The sequence below is a fragment of the Phalacrocorax carbo genome, chromosome Z (genome assembly GCF_963921805.1).
Source record: "Phalacrocorax carbo chromosome Z, bPhaCar2.1, whole genome shotgun sequence".
Taxonomy (NCBI): Eukaryota; Metazoa; Chordata; class Aves; order Suliformes; family Phalacrocoracidae; genus Phalacrocorax; species Phalacrocorax carbo.
Genome location: NC_087548.1, coordinates 54,408,772 through 54,428,491, shown reverse-complemented (window position 1 = coordinate 54,428,491; position 19,720 = coordinate 54,408,772).

Genomic DNA, 19,720 nt, shown 5'->3' with positions numbered 1-19,720 from the left:
TGTGGACATATGCTGCTGTGTTCTGCTGGCTGACATTCCCCTCTAAGTGTTTTAAACCATTGCTACTGAATCCTCTCGTGCAGACCTTGTTTTTAGTATGTTTCCTAAACTCAGGGTTAATGAATTAATTATTAAAAATCTACAGCCATTTGCTGATCTCTTAACTCTCTGGCCTTTTAAAAAGATAGGGTGTAGAGACAGATATTTTGCATCTGATCAATCAAATGTCTTGAAAGCAATCTTGTTTAATATATGTACGTATATTCCACGGGGAAAAACTTACCTGAAGGTTGCTAAGGTTGCAAATTAAAGCAGAATGAGGAATCCTTGTGTAACTGGTCTTTTTAAAAACAGGGTTTTGTGCCCTGAAATATTATGGGAAGTTGAGGCACCACCAAGCCCAGGAGGCCCAATCAATTTTTCATTCCCAAACCACACACACACACACACACACAAACACACACAAATTAGTTACCTTCTCCTCCTGCTTCCTTTCACTTGCTGTCCATCCTGAACCTGGCGTGAGGTGAGAGTCTGGAAAATGCACCACCAAAAGAGGCTTAGGCAGAGGCTGTATCCTTCTGCCCAGATGCAGGGGAAACACCTAGCTTTTCTAACCTGTGGGGCACTTGACTTGCCAGTCTGGTAGTCTTCTGTACACAAAAAGCTACATTAAATGGCAAGAGGATGCATGTTGCTTTCTGATAGCTTCAGACCAAAGGCAACCTTCCTGGGCTCTGGGTCAGCGGTCCCATGGCTCCCCAGGCTGGGAGGAGTAAGTGGGGCGCTAGGCTCAGGGGACTTAACACAGCAGGTTTGGGGAAGACTAAGCAAAGCCATCTCTTTGATGGGCTTTGCTGCAGGCTCCAGGTGCTGCTTGGCAGCTGGGTCAATCTCCCTGTCAATGCTGTGTGTTGCCTGCAGAGAAGCCAGCTCCTTCTGGCCCACCACCATTTCTCTTCTGGATGGTGGGATGTCCTCAGGCCTCTGGTGGATACTGACTGCTGCAGTCTTTGGGGCAAGGCGGGGTCTGAGGCAGCATGAGGTACAGCAGATGTAATCTGGAAATGGAAGTGATAGTGCATTGGTAATAATCCAGCAAGGCTTCCAGGGTGTTGTGCGTTAACCCGAGCCAACAACTGAGCACCATGCAGCTCCTCACTCACTCTGACCCCCACTCCAGTGGGATGAGGGACAGAATTGGAAGAGTGAAAGTGAGGAAACTTGTGGGTTGAAATAAGAACAGTTTAATAATTGAAATAAAATAAAATAAAATAAAATAAAATAAAATAAAATAAAATAAAATAAAATAAAATAAAATAAAATAAAATAAAATAAAATAAAATAAAATAAAATAAAATAGTGATGATGGTAAGTGTAATAGTAGTAATAATAATAATAATAATAATAATAATAAAAGAGTATACAAAGCAAGTGATGCATGAAGCAATTGCTTAACACCCGTCAACCGATGCCCTGCCAGTCCCCAAGCAGCAGCCCCCCCTGCCAGTTTTCCCCTAGTTTATACACTGAGCATGACATCATACGGCATGGAATATCCCTTTGGCCGGTTTAGGTCAGCTGTCCTGGCTGTGCTCCCTCCCAGCTTCTCATGCACCTCCAGCCTTCTCAGTCAGTAGAGAATGAGAAGCTGAAAGGTCCTTGATTTAGTGTAAGTACTGCTCAGCAACAACTAACAACATTGGTGAGTTATCCTCATCCTAAATACAAAGCACAGCACTATACCAGCTACCAGGAAGAACATTAACTCTATCCCAGCTAAAAGCAGGACGTAGGGTCATGAGGCTTGGAAGATAATTGTATTTTATTCCCCTTTTCTGGCAAATTTTCTGAATGTTTTGGTATGCACACTTTGTAGTTTCAGGTATCTCTTTAGCATGGATAGGCCTGAGGTTACTTTTTTCTCTATATGGATGGGGAAGTGCTCTTATACAGCACCCCTGCTCCAGCCATTAGCACGTTGAGGAAGACACTGTACAAATTGTAGAGCAAGACCCGCGATGAAATCAAGAGACTTGGCAGTCTGGGTATGGCTCTCCAGGAGGAGTCATAGGCTCACTATAGATCTGTTATCCTCCAGATCATGTCTGTCTTTTGTAACTATGCCACAAAACTCTCACTTTGAAGAAATTAAAATTTCCATGGAGTGTAAATTATTAATGCACTAAAATGTGCTGCTAACAGTAGTTTGCATTTAAAGCTATTACTCACTGTTCCTGGCTGATGCATTTGGTGTTCTGCCATTTTCCCCAAGTCAGCAAAAACACATCCTTTCTCTCCGTGCTGTATATTTTGTGCAAAGACCACAGAAACCCAAGATCCATTCCAGGGCTGGGAGCAGTAGACACAAAAAGAACCCTAATAATGGAAGTAGATTCAAACTCTGATCAGAAAAGGCCCCTTCATTGCCTAAAAAGAATTAATTTAAAATGTAAAGGAAGAGCCGCCTTCTTCTGTCTGAGGGGTTAGATTGGACTGTCTAGAGCCAAAGCCCACAGCCAAAACATGACCAGGAATCCAGCCAGGAGGCGGCGGCCATAGGGACAACACCTTGACTGTCACTGCCGGTTGCAGGTCACTCAGGGGGTGGTGTGACAGATGGACTGCACTTTTGATTTGGTTTAAAAGTGTTACTCCAACTTCAAATGAGTGTCTGCCACAGAGAAGCTGGTCCCAGACCCTTGGGCTGTTGAGGCAAAGGGACAGGTGTTCAAGACAGCTTTACTGGGACTGTTGTCACTGGCAGAGGGTTCCTCTATGTGCTCAGAAGTGCTTCTTGCTGGCTGGACTCCACTGTTTAAATAGGAAGCAAAGGCTTGAAATATCAGCTGGGGCATCTGGGTTTGGGCACGGCTCTGCCCCCTTGCTGTGACACCCTCTTGTTGATAGACCCCACTCCCTGCCCCTCCACAGACTCCTGCAGAAGGCCAGCCTTCCAACAGGGCTCTGTTTCTGGTGGGGTGGGATGGTCCTTCACTGGAGAGAGTGGGAAAGGAGATGAAAGTAGGATTTCAGGTGAGGTTGGAGAGGGATAGCCTGTATGGGCAGAGGAGCTAGCATCATACCCTAAGAGGCACTGGTTGTCACTGCAGTGCTGTTTTTAAGATGCCCCATTGCATGCAGCTTTAAGACTTGCTCTAGTTTTGGCAGAGTCAGCCAGTCCCTGAAGAGGAGGAGACCCCTGAGACAGGCAGAGCAGCTTTTGTGCTGGTTCCTGCTGGGCAAGAACCCTCCCCAGGGACAGCCTTGCAGCCATGACTGTCGGCAGTGCTTTGGAAGGGAACAGGTGTTGCTTTTTGGGGACTGTTTGCTAAAGGCAGAGAAGATAGTGGCCAAGAGGTTGAGCTAAGCATGCTGATAGCACACCTGAAAACTTCTGGAAGACAACTTTGAGGTGTTCTTAAGGTAGGGCAAGTTGGGTTAGACATGCTGACATGAATCTGTTTTCTGGGCAGGGTGTGCTCCTCAGGTGCATATGGTATCAGGAGGAGGTAATCCTGCTCTCGTCACATCTACCACCCCTGTGACATGGTCTGGAGTGCCAAGTCCTGTTATGAGGGATATCCCACTACTGTAGGTGCCTAAAACTGAGCTTTCCACAGAGCTGGAGACATGCAAGTGAAGGTAAGGAGTTACTGTGACTAGAGTGTAGTTTAACTGCAGTCAGGGTTACTCCTGTTACATGCTTGCACAGCCCACCTGATGGCACTTTGCCATACGGCTCTGGACGGCACATGGAAAAACAGACATCTTGCATCCTGCTCAAAGAGGTCAGTGATAGTTGTTAGGGTAGGAAATGCTGTTAAATACATCACCTAAACTCAGGTTTAGAGTGTAAAGGAAATAAACAATTGCAAGGATTCTTGAACAAGAATTTTTCTTTTGGGAGGCCTGCCCAGCTCAGAGATGGTGGAAGGTGGGAAGGTGATGTCCACACAATTTGCTATTCTGACTGGATTTTCAAGAATGCTTTTTAAAGAAAAGGATCAGTCCTTCCCTGCTGCCACAGGAAGGACTGTCAAAACTCACCAGGCATGGTGGAAATCACTGCCACACCATCCCACACTGAGTGGGAGGCTGCATACACACTGTCCCACCTCTGAATATAGCAATGTTGCTTTGTTCACACAAACACCAAACTCACTTGTGCAGCTGTGACCCAGCTTGTGCTGTGTGTGGTAGGATTGCTAATCAAAACTAATTAAAGCTACATCCAACAGCAGAGGGAAGTTTGCCCGGTAACCTGGTAACAGAGAATCAAGCGTGAAGGAACCATGAGTCACTGGATCCTAAATCCCTGTGCATATTGCTAGAGAATTGCAAAGGGCCTTATAGTAAGTGTAATGTAGTTTAATCCTACTCAGAAGTTGCCATATGTCATCAGAATAGCCTAAACATGAATTCAGGGTAATGGCTCTTTAACTTTTGAAACATTGGTCCACAGAGTGGGAGCTGGTGAGAGCACCAGGACACAGAAGACCACAGATAATTCAAATGCTGGGTGGCATTGTGGGAGGATTGTGGTGACTGCAGAGCTAACCACTTTTACTGGGCAGGGCTACTGGGGTATGCTGTAACTGTTCCAGCATCCCCTTTCCCACCTGTCCAAAAGGGATGTCTGCTACCTGACACCAGGGATTTGCTCTAGAGTGAAAAATTAGTTTGCTGGGCAGGAAAACAGCTCTAGGGGTGCTGGCGAGGACAAGGGGGAAATATCCAGAACCTTATAGAAGCAGCACTTCTTTCCAGGCTCTTTGCAGACTCAAGCAGATGTCCTGCTGGTGTATCCCTTGCTTGGGACATCTTCTTTGGAAAAGAGGCTAAGTAATTCAACAGCTGAAATGGAAATGTCTGAATACTCTGCCACTTCAAAATCTTCTGCAAGGGAATCAAACATCAGATTTCTTGCATGTGATTTTTTGTTGTAGTTTTTTTTTTTTTTCCTTGGCCCAGACATGCCCATGCTTCATAGTCAAAGATGTTACAGTATTTCCTCAGAGGGAGCTGTTGGCAGCATGGGGGTCAAATCTCAGCCCTCTGACAATGACTTCTCCTTTATCTCAGTCACCTGTGGCTTTGTACAGAAGTGACTCAGACTGTCAAGTGGCAACATGGGATTTTGCAGCATTTCTCCGTGGAATGTAAATGTCAAGTCTACCAAAGTGAAGAGCAGAGGAATCAGGAGCAAGTGGCAGACTGCTAATAGAGAGGAAAGGAGAAGCAGAAATGTGTCTTCCCCAAAAGGCACTAAATGCTGAGCCCAGGACTGTGGGCAATGATCCCTCTCTTCTCAGGCACCACTTGCTGCTGGGTGCCCGGAGACCTGATCCACTTAGCTCCCACCTCAAACCCTTTGAGTCAGGGACATGCATCACAAGATTGCAGCCCACTTGGCCTCTTTCTTGCTCCAGGTGAGAACAATGCTTGGTGAAAGCTTTCATTTGCTCACTGGCACCCCAACTCCTGAGTACTGGAGAGGCTTGGGCACCATGCTAGAGTCCACAGTGATGTGATGGAGCAGGGCCACACGCCTGCAGCTGGCTTACCTCCCTGCTGCAGTGTGGGGATAGGTGTGTCCCCAGGTGTGTGATAGACCCACTGGCCTCAGAGGAGGCCCTGAGATCTGCCCTGACATGGGCTGGATGACAGCTGTAGTGCATGAAGGGTGTCCAGGGTGGATGGCTGGAGGTAGCGTAATTTTGGGAGATATGGAGGCTGTACTTTGCTCTGCCACTGGTAGTGGGGGTGACTGTGGGTACCCAAAATACTTTTCTGTGCATCAACATCCCAATGCCCCATACAGCAGCGGGACTGGATGTGAAGTTGTCCCAGATATTCATTACAGATGGGGCGACATAACCTTGAGAGAGGATGGGACTGACTCAGCCCTGCGGATGCATTTCACGGTCAATACATCCTGTGTCGATTAGCCTGAATTCACATCCATGATGCCTCAGCCAACCGCATCCTCAGAATATATATCAATATTTAACACACCACACACTCCCCGAGCAGCAAAATACATCCCTGGCGAGCCCACCAGTCCTGCTTGTGCGGGGGCAGGGAGCGGGGTGTCCACGCCGCGGGTGTAATCTCCCGCAGGGCCACGAGGTGCCACTGCAAGGCAGGGCACCGCTGCTCCACCGCTGCTCGCCCCCGGGGCTTTTCCCCTCGTGGTGTCGGTAGATGTGACATCTCGCATCCATCCTGAACCTTCCCCAAAGCAGGTATGAGCTTTGCAATTCGTTCACCTGTAAAAAGAGGGGAACTAGCCCTTGCTTGGGCAGTATCTCAGCTGAGTACTTGGGCAGCAAAATTAAAATACACGGTCCCTCGTATGAGAAACAGCTTATGACATGCGCACACACGGTTCCTGCCCTGCCAGCCCAGGGAATCCTTCATGCTTCCTTGCATGAAGCACAAGTATTCTAAAGTATGCTTTGAAGGAGGTGCTCAAAGGTCTGTTTAATTTCCCATGACATGTAGTCATGGGAATAATGTGCCCAAATACTTACAAGGATGAAAAGCGAATTAAGTGTTCAGACTTCTGGACTGAAGGGGCTGACCTTCAGGGGTACCCCGTTGGCAAGCAGCCTGGGCAAATGTGGGCACGAGTGAGTGGCTTTTAGTGTGCTGTGTTTATGGACTGCTCTGTCTTCAAGATCCCCTTTGTACAGCAAAGGAGAAAACTGCCATTGTATCAGAGTCAAGAAACCTTGAATTGCTAGCACATGAACCATTTTGTGGCTTATTTACAAATTCACACCAAACTGTGTGTTATTTTCATATTATTATAGAAGAAGGATGCGAAGAATATCAGCATTCCCCAACACTGGTCCTGGAACTGACCATAATCAAGAGAGGATTTATATGGCATGAGCCTTGCATTCCTGTGGATGCCTCTGGAGCATCCTTGCAACACAGCCAGACTTAACACCAATTTTTAGGCTGGGTTCAAAAGATAGTTTTCCCTTCAAGACAGGTTTGTGAAGAGATGCTGATGTTCTTTCTGCTCTTCTCTGCACAATGGAGTGCAATCTGCTTTTAGGATCACCTAAAGCTACTGTTTCTCTTGGATCCATGTCACTGGCTTGTGACTGTTAACCAGCCTGTATGTTCTTTAGGCTATGCCGCGGAGCTTCTTGGGGCACATGGAGAGTACATGGCATAGGCAGCTTGCTGTCCTGTCTTGATACACATCTGCTCTGCATTGCCTGACTGAGTTCAACAGCGCTGGTGGCACCCAAGATCCTATGAATGCGGCCTTCCCCTTATCATCCTAAAAAGCACTATGCTCCAAGAAATAGCAGCTAATGGTAATATTCACTTTCAGTCCACTGCAGGTTGTTTGGGCTGCCTGCACAGTAACCTAACTGCAAGACAACAACGTCAGTGACATCAGGAAAGCACAAAAGGAGGAAAAGGAAAATGTCAAATCCATACAACACTATTAACACACCCTGTTGCGAGAGGCTGTGTTTACAAACATCTAGGCTTACTCCTGAGCAAGAGTTATCTGCAGTTGACTGATCAGTTTAATAATACTACGTCAGTAGTTTTACTAGAGCGCTAAACGAATATGAATCAGTGTATTAATACTACAGTTCATTTACACAAATATAGAAAATGGGTAAGTGCTTTTCTGCAAGCATTTAATGTTATGTGACTTCCTTTTTTATAAGAAGAATCCACAGGTCATTATTAATTTTATGATACTGATATTGGTATCTCACCCAGGATTAAACTGAAATGTGATTGATCCTTGTTCTACATTTCTGAAGTTTAATCTGCAATTAAGGTACTTCCTACAGCAGCAGAGAGGATTGTGCAGTTAAACCAGTAAGGTCTGGCCCATCTTTCCTGGTCTCCACAGGGAGGGACAACCTCATTTCTGCATAGTGTCCTAGTGTCCTGGTTGCTGACAAAACCCCCAGTTTCACTTTCTCACAGTCAATTCAGTCATTGGGTGCTGGGGTTGCTTGTCTGTCTCTGTTGTCTGTACAGTTCTCCCTAGCAATCACCATTCTGCCTCCCTGTGCATGACATGGTTGCTACGTACTATGAAACCAGGGTTTCCTCATTTGGGTTTTCTTACTTGTTACTTAATAACAGTAAAAAGCCAGTATACTGGACCCTCAGCAAAAAACCGTAAATCACCAGAAGTTACGTGACAAAACTAACAAATGGACAATTAGAGGTTACTAAAGGAAAAGGTGTGTTAGTAAAAGCTTAGAGAGTTTGCTTCCTCGTTTGGTTGCTGACAGATGTATATAAAATAATTCAAAGGAATTAGCAAAGATAACTGAAACATGCTTAATGGTGTTTATAACAACCTTCTCAGAAGAACACTGTATTAGAATAAAGTAGTGTAAGGGATGAGGAAGAGCTTTCTGCAATGGCCCATTGTGGTCTAGGGCAATATTGCACTAGGGTAAAAATTCCTGTAGGTTTGCCAACTAGCCTAGACGCGCTGACAGCATGTGGGCATGGAAATGCCTTTGGAGCCACCCCCCTTTTTCATGAAAAGTCAGGTTTTGTTGCTGCCATGTGGCTGGACCTGGGTCTCCAGGTGAGCTGTTTGTGTTCTGCTTTAAGCTGGCTCTCTGTGCCTGGGTGTTGTCGTGCCCAAAACCAGGCAGAGAAGGTTGAGACAAGCTTGACTGCTGAAGTGGTTGCTGGAGAAAACAAATCTGCTTGCCCCCCGACACACAAGCAACTGGTGGAGCATCTGCTCTAAGTAAAATATGGGTGTGCAAAGCAGTGATGGCATGAGTCAGGAAGCACTTGTCCTCTCCTGCCACACCAGGGACCTGCTGGGTACCACCAGGAGGAAGGAGGCTGCAAAGGGAACCTTCTCCCACAAGTCCCATGGTTGGCTTGGGCAGGTATATGGGGTCTTGTTCGGTCTGAGCACCACAAAACAGCAACCAGAAAAGCAAGGCTGAGTGGACGGAGACTTCAGATGGACACAGATCCTAAAAAACCTAGGCAAAGTATGACCTTCCTCTGTGTTTTCTTAATATATGTCTTTACCATGTGCTCTGGGCAATGTCTGTTCTGCTTACTGTGATTTTAACTGCAGGCTACACATTCCTTATGACAAAGAAGCTGGGTATCTGTGATAAAAATAGAATCAATAGAAGCAAATTGAATTAAATGAAAAAAAGGGGGATGGAGAAGCAGGATTAAACTTTTTTTTCCCTTTTCAGGAGACCTGTGTTGGCTAATAGCCGAGCCCTTCTGACCGAGAATTTAGATGCGTCAGTTTAATAAGGAGAGTCCTGACAAGAGGGAAAATTAATTCATCACGATGATTTAAAACATCATGTTTAATAATGATTTAAATCAAAAGGCAGAGAGCTTCAATTTAAATTATTGCTTACATTTTGCTATGTGTGGGCTTTCAGGTTTTTTTTTTTCTCCTCAAAGAAAGTCTGATTCTCACTTGCTGATAAGATCCAACATATCTTTTGGCTGAGCTGGGGATACACTCAGGACCCACAGCTATTCTTCACTCAGTTACAAGGTTTAATATGTTTATTCAGATTAATGATTTTTCTTTATGATGCTGGAGGCTGATGGAGACCCGTTTGCTTTTCCTAGTTAATGGTTCTTTCTTGTGATCTCAGTTAAACAGCTTCTGGAAGAGAACTGGGATTCAGTTAACCCCCAAACAGCATTTCAGCTAGGGTTTTGTATGTGTGGAGAGAGGTATCTAATTTCTTCTTTTTTCCTTTGTAATTACATAGAAGTACTATATGCATACTGAGAAAGAGAAGGTTTATCAAAACATGTCCAGTATGTAAAACTAAGTGATTTATTAAACAAAAGTAATACGATCCTCAGCCAGTGATTTGAATTTAGCTCCTGGTCATAATGACCTTCAAGATTTTAACAGTAATAAATCTCATTTTACATGTTGTTTATATTCATAGATTAGAAGAGGAAAATTAAACTTTTCTGCCCTTCCTTTTACATCCCGGTTCTCAGCTCTGAACAACCAAATAAGTGCTCCAGAATGAGGACAATCGTGTACCTTTGGAAGTGACTGTTCTCCCAAGCTGTCTTTGCCTTTTCAAAACACCCTCTTCCTCAGGGCTCAAGTAAGGATTTCCACTGGTTTAGGGTTTCCTTTTCCCTTCAAATCACAGCTCTAGTTTTTTAAACTCGACTCACCTAGTTTGATTTTAAGCAATTTTGAATGCATTTAGTTTTATAAAGAAAAATGACTCATGTTTTCATTTAGAAAAAAGGTAAGCAGTCAATTTATTTTCTACCTGCTGGTAAAGAAAAGGAAAGTCTGGTGTTCCCTCTCTCTAACTGAGCTCTGTGAGAGAGGCAGATATATTTTTTCTTCAAGCTATTGAGGCACCTGAGCAATAATCACAGCTGATGCCCTCAGGCAGCCCTGCTGCCCTTACAGCAGCAAGCACAAGTTTCAAGGACATCAAGCTGTATACCCTGTGGTATGGTCTTTTCTTCTCCCAGGCAGAGGAAGAGTGCATGCACTACATTTGAAAAATGCAATGAGTTATTTTTAGCAGCTAAGGATGAGAAAAATAATTTCTCCTCTTCCTTCAACATAAGCACGTAGCTTTACTTCAACTGAGGGTCTTGTGCAGAGCATATGGGAGCTTTTCACCAGGACTTCACTGCAGGAGCAATGGCTGGTTTTAACTTTTAGTGGTCATAATAAAAGAATGTAGGCCTGAACCTCAGAAGGTGTCAAACTCTGTGGTGCTCAGTGACCTAACTTTTTCCCTTTGAAAGCATGGATTAACAACCATGAGTTTATTGAATGGAGAAAAGAGAAAGATAACATGGAGAAAACCAGGTACTGCAGAGACCAGTCACTCCTTTCCCAGTGTGTATGGATATATATTTTTAGCATAGCCAATAAACAACCATATCCTTCCTTCTCCTCAGTAACACCTTAGGTCTTGTTTACTGTCTTCCTGGGCAAGTAAGTGCTGCTACTTGCTCTAGCTGATTTGCATTTGTCTAGCTGTGTCTGCTAGATGCTCCAGTTCTCCTCTTCCTCTCTGATGGCTCCTAGCTTGTAGCTCTGTAGCTCCACTGTCAGTGTTGTGTCAGCTAGTGCCTTTTGCAAGACCATGTAGAACCACAGGCAGCTCTTCTGCATGCAAGGGACTCTGCAGCTGCTTAGCAGGAAAACCTGGTTTCAGTTTAGAAAAGAAAAGGATCAAGTAAGCTCTCTGTCAATAAGGCAGAAAAAATAAAACAGGCCAGGAAAAAAAAAACAAAACAAAAACAAACCCAGTTTTATATGAAGCACGAAAGTCTCTACTCCTTTCCTGTGCCAGTACCTTAGCAAAGTGGGTGCGTTAGGCTGATCAGTTAATTATTCTGCTGCAGTTGCCTTGCTGTCCTGGGGGCAGTCTTTTTCCCTGTTTCTTCATGATTGCCCCTTCTTCTGTTCCTGTAAGCTCTCCTGTGTCTCCAGGTCACTACTCTGCTGAAGGAGTTTATTCTCCGTAACTCCTGGGGTCCCATACAGCATGCACAGCTTGAACAACTTCCTGAAGATGCAAGTTCCTCCTGTAGCTTATTGTGAGGGTGTAAGGAAGAACTCACAGAAATAAAGGCAAGTGACAAGCTTGGCATTTAGGTGTGTTTTTTTTTAAAATTACCTCACTCCAGTTTCCATACTTTTCAAGAGCCTTGAGGGTCTTGCCAGCACCCTGTATTCTTTAAAAGAGAGAGATTGAGCTAAAGCCCTGCTCCCCAGTCTGAGCCCATTCATATCACAGCTGTTCTCCTAAGGTTTGCTAGCAATCCTGTTGAAGTGATCCATGTCATTACAAGCTACTGAGCCTTCACACAGTATAAAAAAGCTCAGGGTGCTCTTCCAGCTGCTATCGCAAACATCTCAGACAGCATGGCTCAGGGGTGTGCTTGAAGAAATCAGTGAAATTTGCTAGGAGATGCAAAACTCTGAATACAGACAGCGTCTGTGACACAGACCTCCCTTGGCAGGGTTAGATCAAGAATTATCAGGATGTTCCTGGTTACCTGGACCATCACTAACACCCGTTCGTCATGAGGCAGACCCCTCTGCAGCACTGCAATGGGTCTTGCCTGTGAACCATTGTTTCTCTAAGCCACTCTCTCCTTGGGAGGTAAACTTTAATGTCTCAATGCTGAAACTGGAGACTGAAGGTTGTGATCTCCATGGTAGCACTTTCTGAAACCCGCTGCCTTGTGTGAAGCTGAGGAGCCAGAGGGGAAATTCATAGCCTCAAACTGTGTATGAGGTAGGTGATGGTGCGAAGGGGTATGTAGTAAGTATCTGGGAAAACTTTCAGGAGAAGAGGGATGGGTGCAGGAAAGACTGTCTGTCTCCTTTCATAACAGAGCTTGTCTGCTGGCAAAGAAAAGGAGAAAGGTCATAGAGAAGTATGTCAGCTCTGAGCTGGGAAAAAGCACCTTGTTCAGACTGGCACAGCCTACAATGTGGGTTTGACTAACATTTGATGTGTCTAAGAAAGGATCAGTAGAGCAATAGAGAACACAGTCACACAGAAAATTAGGTTACCTGCAATTCCAGCTGCTTGGCAGGCGCCACAAGGCAGAGCAAGGCCAAAATTTACAGGTGCCAGTCTGCACTAACACCAGGAGCCTGAAAGCCTGAGAAGTGCCTGGCTCCGTGATTAATAAGATGTTAAGAAGTTCCTATGACCAGAATTCATTCACTGGAGTGCTGAGTGGGAACTCAGGTGTGAACCCGCAGATCTGCTGCTCAGGGTGCGTAATCTGTCATTGCAAACAGCAAGAGCGTCAGATGGCTGCTGGAAGTACCAACCAATGGGTGATTTACATTCCTGAGAAGATGATGAAAGTCTACAGTCAAGACTAAGGTCACAGAGCTCATGGGTAAATGTGGTGTATTGACAAATAACCAGTATGGTTTTGTAAAGCTACATACTTCCCCATTTGTGCGATGGAGCCTAGTGGGAGACCCTCCAGAGGTTAGTGCTGGCACCAGATTTACTCAGCATGTCCATCGGAGAGCTGGAAAAGGGTCTGAATGGGAAAATCTTGATGCATCTGCATTTTGAACAGAGTGCAGTTCTTATCTCTCTCAACTCCAACAAAGACATGCTGGATGCAGAGAACAGGAAGAAAAAGGCAAATTACAGTGACTGTGGAGATGGGGAAGCTACTTTCAAGGACACCAAAAAAGCTGGAAGTTTTTGGTCTGGGATTGGTCTAAACAGTATGAGACAAGCACATGCAAAATCACTACAGTGGAGGACAAGCTTAAAGTGGAACTGCAACTCATCAAATCCTGCAACACAGGAGCCAAGTGGACTGGTTTAAAACAAAAGAGAAAGAAACTGCTCCTGTACACAATGGAAGGGAATTTTTGGAACTTAGCGACATAGGAGGTTGTGACAGCAGACTGTCGCACAAAGAAATTGGAGAAGCTAATGAAAGTGGATGGACTTCTGTCTTCTCTCTAAGCAACATTTCCTATTGCCACAGCTAGGGACAGGATACTGGCCAAGACGACTGCTGTGCATCAGTAGTAGAGCATTTCTTATGCTTTCTTATCCATGTCTGTTTTTTCCAGATCCCACATATTTCCTCTGGCATGCTTGCTCCTCCTTTAGGAGGCTCCTTTTAGGAGCCATGTGAGACGTGTGAGACAGTGTGAGACGGGATGGCGAAAGATTATGTGGGCCATCTCTATTGGAGAAGAACCTGGCTGGTGCTTAGCTGGATGGGGTATCTCCCGTCTAGGCCTGTAGCTCTTCCAGCCCCATCTCAGCAGCAGATGCTGCAGGCATTGGTCCATGTGGCGTGTGCATCTCAGAGCACATGCACCATGGAGCAAGGCCTGCCAGGCAGGGTAAACGAGCGGGAGCTGGCTGGTCCCACTTAGCCCATGAGCCAAGGCAGGCTGTCTTCACTCTATGATTTTTCTAGACTAAATTGTTTTGATCATAGGGCTAAGAGCTGACCCAAACAAAGGGTCAAGTTATTAAAAAAGAAGAAAGTAAGGGAGAATGAAACAAAACAGAGGAGGAAAGAAAGCACCGGTCTCAAATGTTTGAGATGCCTGCCTCATAAATTCAACATCAGCTTCCTTTGGTCCCCAAACCAAGTCTGCTCTAATGCTATTTGCAAATATAGATTGCTGTCTTTTTCATTACTGTTATCAAATGATGCATTTGTGGTACAGCTCCAGAGCCCTTTCTGCCCCGGTAAGTGGATTATGCATCCTGGTGCCAGCACTACTTGAGTAATACTTTTAATACTAAAAATAAAAAAGAAATAATAAAATATCTCCTAGGCTTCTAGTTTTTTTCTTCCTCTCTTTTTCAAAGATCTAATTAAGATATTTATATCCCTACAGGCAGAAGGGACCTGACCCCTGCTTTGTTAGCAAAATGTGACAAAAGGCACTTTGCTAAGCATCTGCAATCACTTGCCAGCTAAACTTCTGGGAAGTGGTGTTACTGTTTCTTCCTGCTGCTCAAGGCTGAGCCAAGCTCAACAAGATGAACATTCCCTCAGCAAGTCAGCCAGCTGCCTCATGTCACCACACTGTTTTGCATCCCCCCACCAGCACCAGGTACAAGAAATTGCTTCTCAGCCCCGAGGCTGCTGGAGTGGAAATAGGGTCCTTTGTCCCTCTCCTTGGTGCACGTCCAACCGCACTGCATCCACGCTTCCAACCACAGGAGACACATTTTATGCCTGGGTTTGGCAGGCCCACCTTGCTGGCAGTTGTGCTGCTCAGAAATGCCCAGGAAGTGATTCATTACTTTCAGAAACCAAGAGCAATGTCATCTATTTTGCTTGGTATGAGCTGGCTTCATTAAACCTGAAAGGAATTTGAAAGGAACGTTTCTCTCTCTCTAGGATTAACCTGACCATTGCCCAGCAGTGAGGGGTCAGGGGCAGAGGTCTGAGTGCTCTTGAGCCTGTTGAGGAGCAGACATTTTTCTCTACTAGAAAAGTACCAGAGGGACAATAGGTATTTCTGAGGCCCTTTGTCACAGCTGCGTCTGTCACTTTATTTCCCTTCTTACTGTTTGCCTGCTTAAAATCTAAGGATTTAGAAAGAAGCTGCTTTATTCTGAATTTCTGGAACCAGATAGCCCCTCCTCCATAACCTCAGGTGCAATCACAAGCACAAGCCATTACAGGACTCTCTGGGTCCACTCTACCAGTATCTGTTCAGCAGCAGAGTTGATCCTCAACTAGTAGGACTATGGGAGCAGCAGGAAAGTAAGTTAATTTGCCTGCCATCCATCTGAAGCTCTGAAAACCTGATGGCTTTATGCTCTAGTTTTACTTGTTTCTCCTCCCCTGCCTATCATTCTGTCCAGCTTCCAGACTGTGCCATCACAGACGACATCCACCTCAAATCCTGATCTCTGCCGTGAGCCTCTCCACCCTCACTTACTCCGCCCTCCTCTTTTCCCATGGACAGCATGTACCTCAGGCTATACTGGCATCACATGCACCAAAGCCTTAGTTAAAATGTTACTAAACAGCAGTGGAACAAGGATGAAAAGGTTTCCTGAGATCAAAAGTGGTATATAAAAATAACACCAGAAGAGAAAAGCAGGGTCTGCAAAGTGCTCTTCCAATAACAGTGGTATTAACCTCAAGGAGTGAAATAAAAATTGGAAATGTGAGCTACAATCAATTGTTTGTTTGTTTAGTCTTTTTTTTTTTAACATTAAAAAGGGAAAGAGAATAAAATGCTTGAGAGCTGCTGAGTCAGGTCTATAGCACCCAGCATGTCAGACTTATACTAAAGAGATAGTATGTGAGGAGCCAGGCAGTCTGTGGGTGCTGCATAAAGATCTGCAGAAGTCATTGGACTGGGAGAAGCTCATCACGATGGTTATGAAAATTGCCCCATCAGTGCAAAACTGTCCTGACTTAAGATAGTTTTGGATTGGTCCCTATTGCTGAAGGAACTAATCCACTTCACTTGCTAAACATTAAAGGTGAAATCCGCAAAACAGGTGAGACATTTTGCTGTCTTGCTCCCATTAATACTGGTGTGGGCTTATCACCCAAGAGCCTTCAGCAGGCTTGAAAATCTTGGCCTCCTTGATCCTTACAGAGGTTCTGAGGAGATGGCAGAAAAGAGAGATAAAAAGATGCAGGATCAGATTTTCAGTAGGTGGAAACCTGTGTTGCTTAACTGAAGTCAATGGAGCCACACTGCTACACCAGTCAAGCTTTGGTCCATAGACATCAAAAGCAATAAATGGCTTGATCAGCCACTATAGAGTCCTGGGGTCAGAAAATGCAGAACACAAAAATGTTGTGTCATATTAACAGGCCTGACTTGCTGCTGCAGTGTATCACCTGAGTTTTCTATTATTTAACATATTGATAGGTGACCAGGATGAATGTGGAAACATAAAATCAAATGCAACATATTAAAAATCAATCAGAAATAACAACAGGCACAAATATGCAGCCTGAGAAGACATTGGGATCTAGCCCAGAGGGAATACAAGAAGAGATTGGCTTTGATTTTAAGAGCTGGGAACTCTGTTTATTTGAGGGAAAGAATGACATCATTGTCTAGCTATGTCAGTGAGAAAGGTTTTATGTGAAGAGAAATCATTACAGCAAAAGCATGGAGTCAGCCACCTACTCCACAACAGCTAGAAAGACACAGTGTCAGCTTGTCTTTGGTTAGATCAGGAGCTAAGCACAAATGGGGAGAAGACAAGTTGGGCAGCTCAGGTCTAGGCTGACTGGTAGGGCTCAGGGTCCGCCAGCCAGCCAACACCGTAAAAGCAAAAGCTCCATGAAGCAAGGAGCTACAGGTCACAGCTTACCTCACCCCTTAGCTCATGTTTCTCCAGGCACAGTGTGGATATTATGTGTTGCTTCTACAAGCAGACAATGACTGGGATGAAGAACCTGTTGGTTTGGGGAGAACCTAGGTACAATTTCAACCTTTTTCAAAGGTTTCTGTTCCTCTTTGGCAGAGTATATAGTAGAGCAAATACCTTCTACAGAAGAGACTGAATTTTCATGATTTTGTATGTCAGACAACAGTCACCTGTAAGGTGGCCTGAGGCATTTGCACAGCAGGACATGATAGCCTACCTCTTCAGGTTTCTTCTGTGCCTCAAGCTACTGGCAATTCTTAACAGTGATCACTGTTTGATGAGTCTTGTTAGTATCGCTGCCTCAGCATGCCCCTTTCCCCTTCATTGATTGCAGCTTCTCTCTTGGGTAACTGCCTCTTGGCTTTGCATTACTTCTTTTTTTGCAAAGACCCAAGGAGGGGCCTCAGTTCTCTACACTGACAGAAGGTAGGTTTTGTCAGTACTGGTGACCACAGGTTGCTTAATGGATTACATGAAAAACTGAAAAAAAAAGGGAGCGTGTGAGCATGAAGGTGCATGAAAGTGGAGGCTGCTAATGTTGGCGTTTTGAGCTAGGCAGCGGGCTTACAGTGTCTTTGTAAGAAGGCTTATTTCTCCTTTTTGCCTTTCCTTCCCTGAGTAATTAAAAGTCCACTGATAACTGATGCAACAGTTGTGTATGTCATTATTGGTAGCTCTTATTACAGGGTATTCACTGGGCAAATGAGCACAGCTCCACCAAAGTCATCTGAATGTCTCTGACTTAAAACAGTGGAGAATCAGTTTTACTAGTTGCAATAAATAACAACCCCGACAACCTGGCTTGGATCCAAAGTGCAGTGCAAAATTTTATGCAAGTTGTTGGAAGGAAATTATTCTGCAGGCTCCAGGCACTCCTCTGGGACACAAAAATTAATGAGCAGCACTTAGGTTTATCAGAATTTAAAAGGAAAATGTCCTCCAGCAGCCTCCAGTAGTGCCTCTTTGTTGTATTAATCTGCAGAGATTGGTGCAGATTTCAAATATGAAGACAAAATTTAGATGAGAAAAAATATAATCAGAGGTTTGCCAGAAAATAACTGTCAGCTTTCAGTGCAAGGGCAAGAGGATCCTGAAAAATATACATTTATCTAGATAATTCTATACAGTACAAATATGCATATCTATCTGTCTATCTATAGATAAAGCTATTATGTATGATACATGTTATACATATTATCTGCAGTGTATCTTTCCATTGCAAATATATGGGGTGAATGCTCAGAACAGACACAAGGGAGCCCTTTTTGAAGCTCATGTGGTGAGGCTGGGAAATCCTCTAGCTGCAAGAATTCCTTGGGATTGATGACTTCAGAAGACTGAAAATTTGCCATTTATACAGAGCAAAAGAATGGCCATTATAAGAGCTACTGCACAGTGGTAGGAAGGAGAGGAAAATCGGGGGAACTGAGCCCACCTTCAGGTGTCTTGTTGGTCAAGATACCTCCTGTGCATAAGGAAAGGTAGGTAACTAAGACTAACGCTCATGAAAACCAGCACACTTGAGTACAGAGTGCTGAAACCAGTTGGTAAGAGATGCCATGAAGTCTGCAAGGAAGGCACACTGTTCCCGAGGAGTCATAAATGTCCTTGTGCTGCACCCTGCAACAAGTTGAGCCCTTTCCTTCAGAAGGAAAGGGATGGTTGGAGAAAGGAGGACATGGCATAGTCAGAAGGAGGGAGACGGTATGGTATGCCCTTTTCCATCCACTTTCTCACTGGTTAGGACACTCCCTTCTACTTCTTACATCACTCACAATTTAAGTCTACTGCATGAAACTAAGCAGTCATCAGAGGTAAGGTTGAGTGACGACTCAGAAACATGATGGGAAAATATGCTCCTTGGGCAAGGTGGGTTGCAGATTCAGGTGTCTCCAGGCAAATGGGGGATTTGAACACAACTCCTCAGCTCCTTGTGTGATGTGCTCACAACTAAGGAACAACCTTACTGGTATGGGCTTGTACACACCCAGAGTGAAGAAGATCTGCTGCAAGATGAGACAGCCTGGGGCATATCCTGAGGCATGTAGGCATGTGTGACTGTACTCCCTCAATCCCAAATGTTGCTAGGGCCAGACTGAGAAATTTGAGCACATCCAGGACTTCAGCTGCCACTGTCCTGTGGTCTTTACTATTAGGTGCCAGAAGCTGGAGTAGTAAGAGAGGAGGAACATTGCTGAAAACGTGCCCTGAATCTTCAGGGTTAGCACCAGCGGCTTCATTTCTCACCAGAGGCAGCCATGGGAGCATATGTTGGTAGGGTAAGCCTGATACAGGGATAGGTTTTCAAAGTGTACTTGTGGCTTTCTGTGAGGCCTTAGGTCTGCTCTTGGGAAAGTCACCACTGATTGAGAAGAAGCAATTTTGCTGTTGTAGCAAAATGCTGGAAGAAAGGCAATCCAGAGAAATTAGGCTTAATACAACTGGGATTTCAAAGGACTTGATTCAGTAGAGTACTCAGCCAGTATGTTCTGTGAAAGGGATAATTTCTCCTTTGGGATTGTTGTTCTTTGCAGATACATATCTAAAATAATTACTGTTCTTGGGCTGATGACCCTGCCTATAAACCTGGCAGAAACTCACTTCAGCTCAAATTTCTGAGCTGTCAGTTCAAGTGAAGGGCGCCTTTGCATGCTACTATTTATTGTCTCCTTCCTCTCCTCAGGCATTCCCAGTGCTGAGACTGGCAGTGCCTTTTACGGTGGGAGTATAACCCTTGCATGAGAACCACAAATTATAAGATGGAAAGCAAATAACAGTGAACATCCTGGAAAAACACCAGAGGT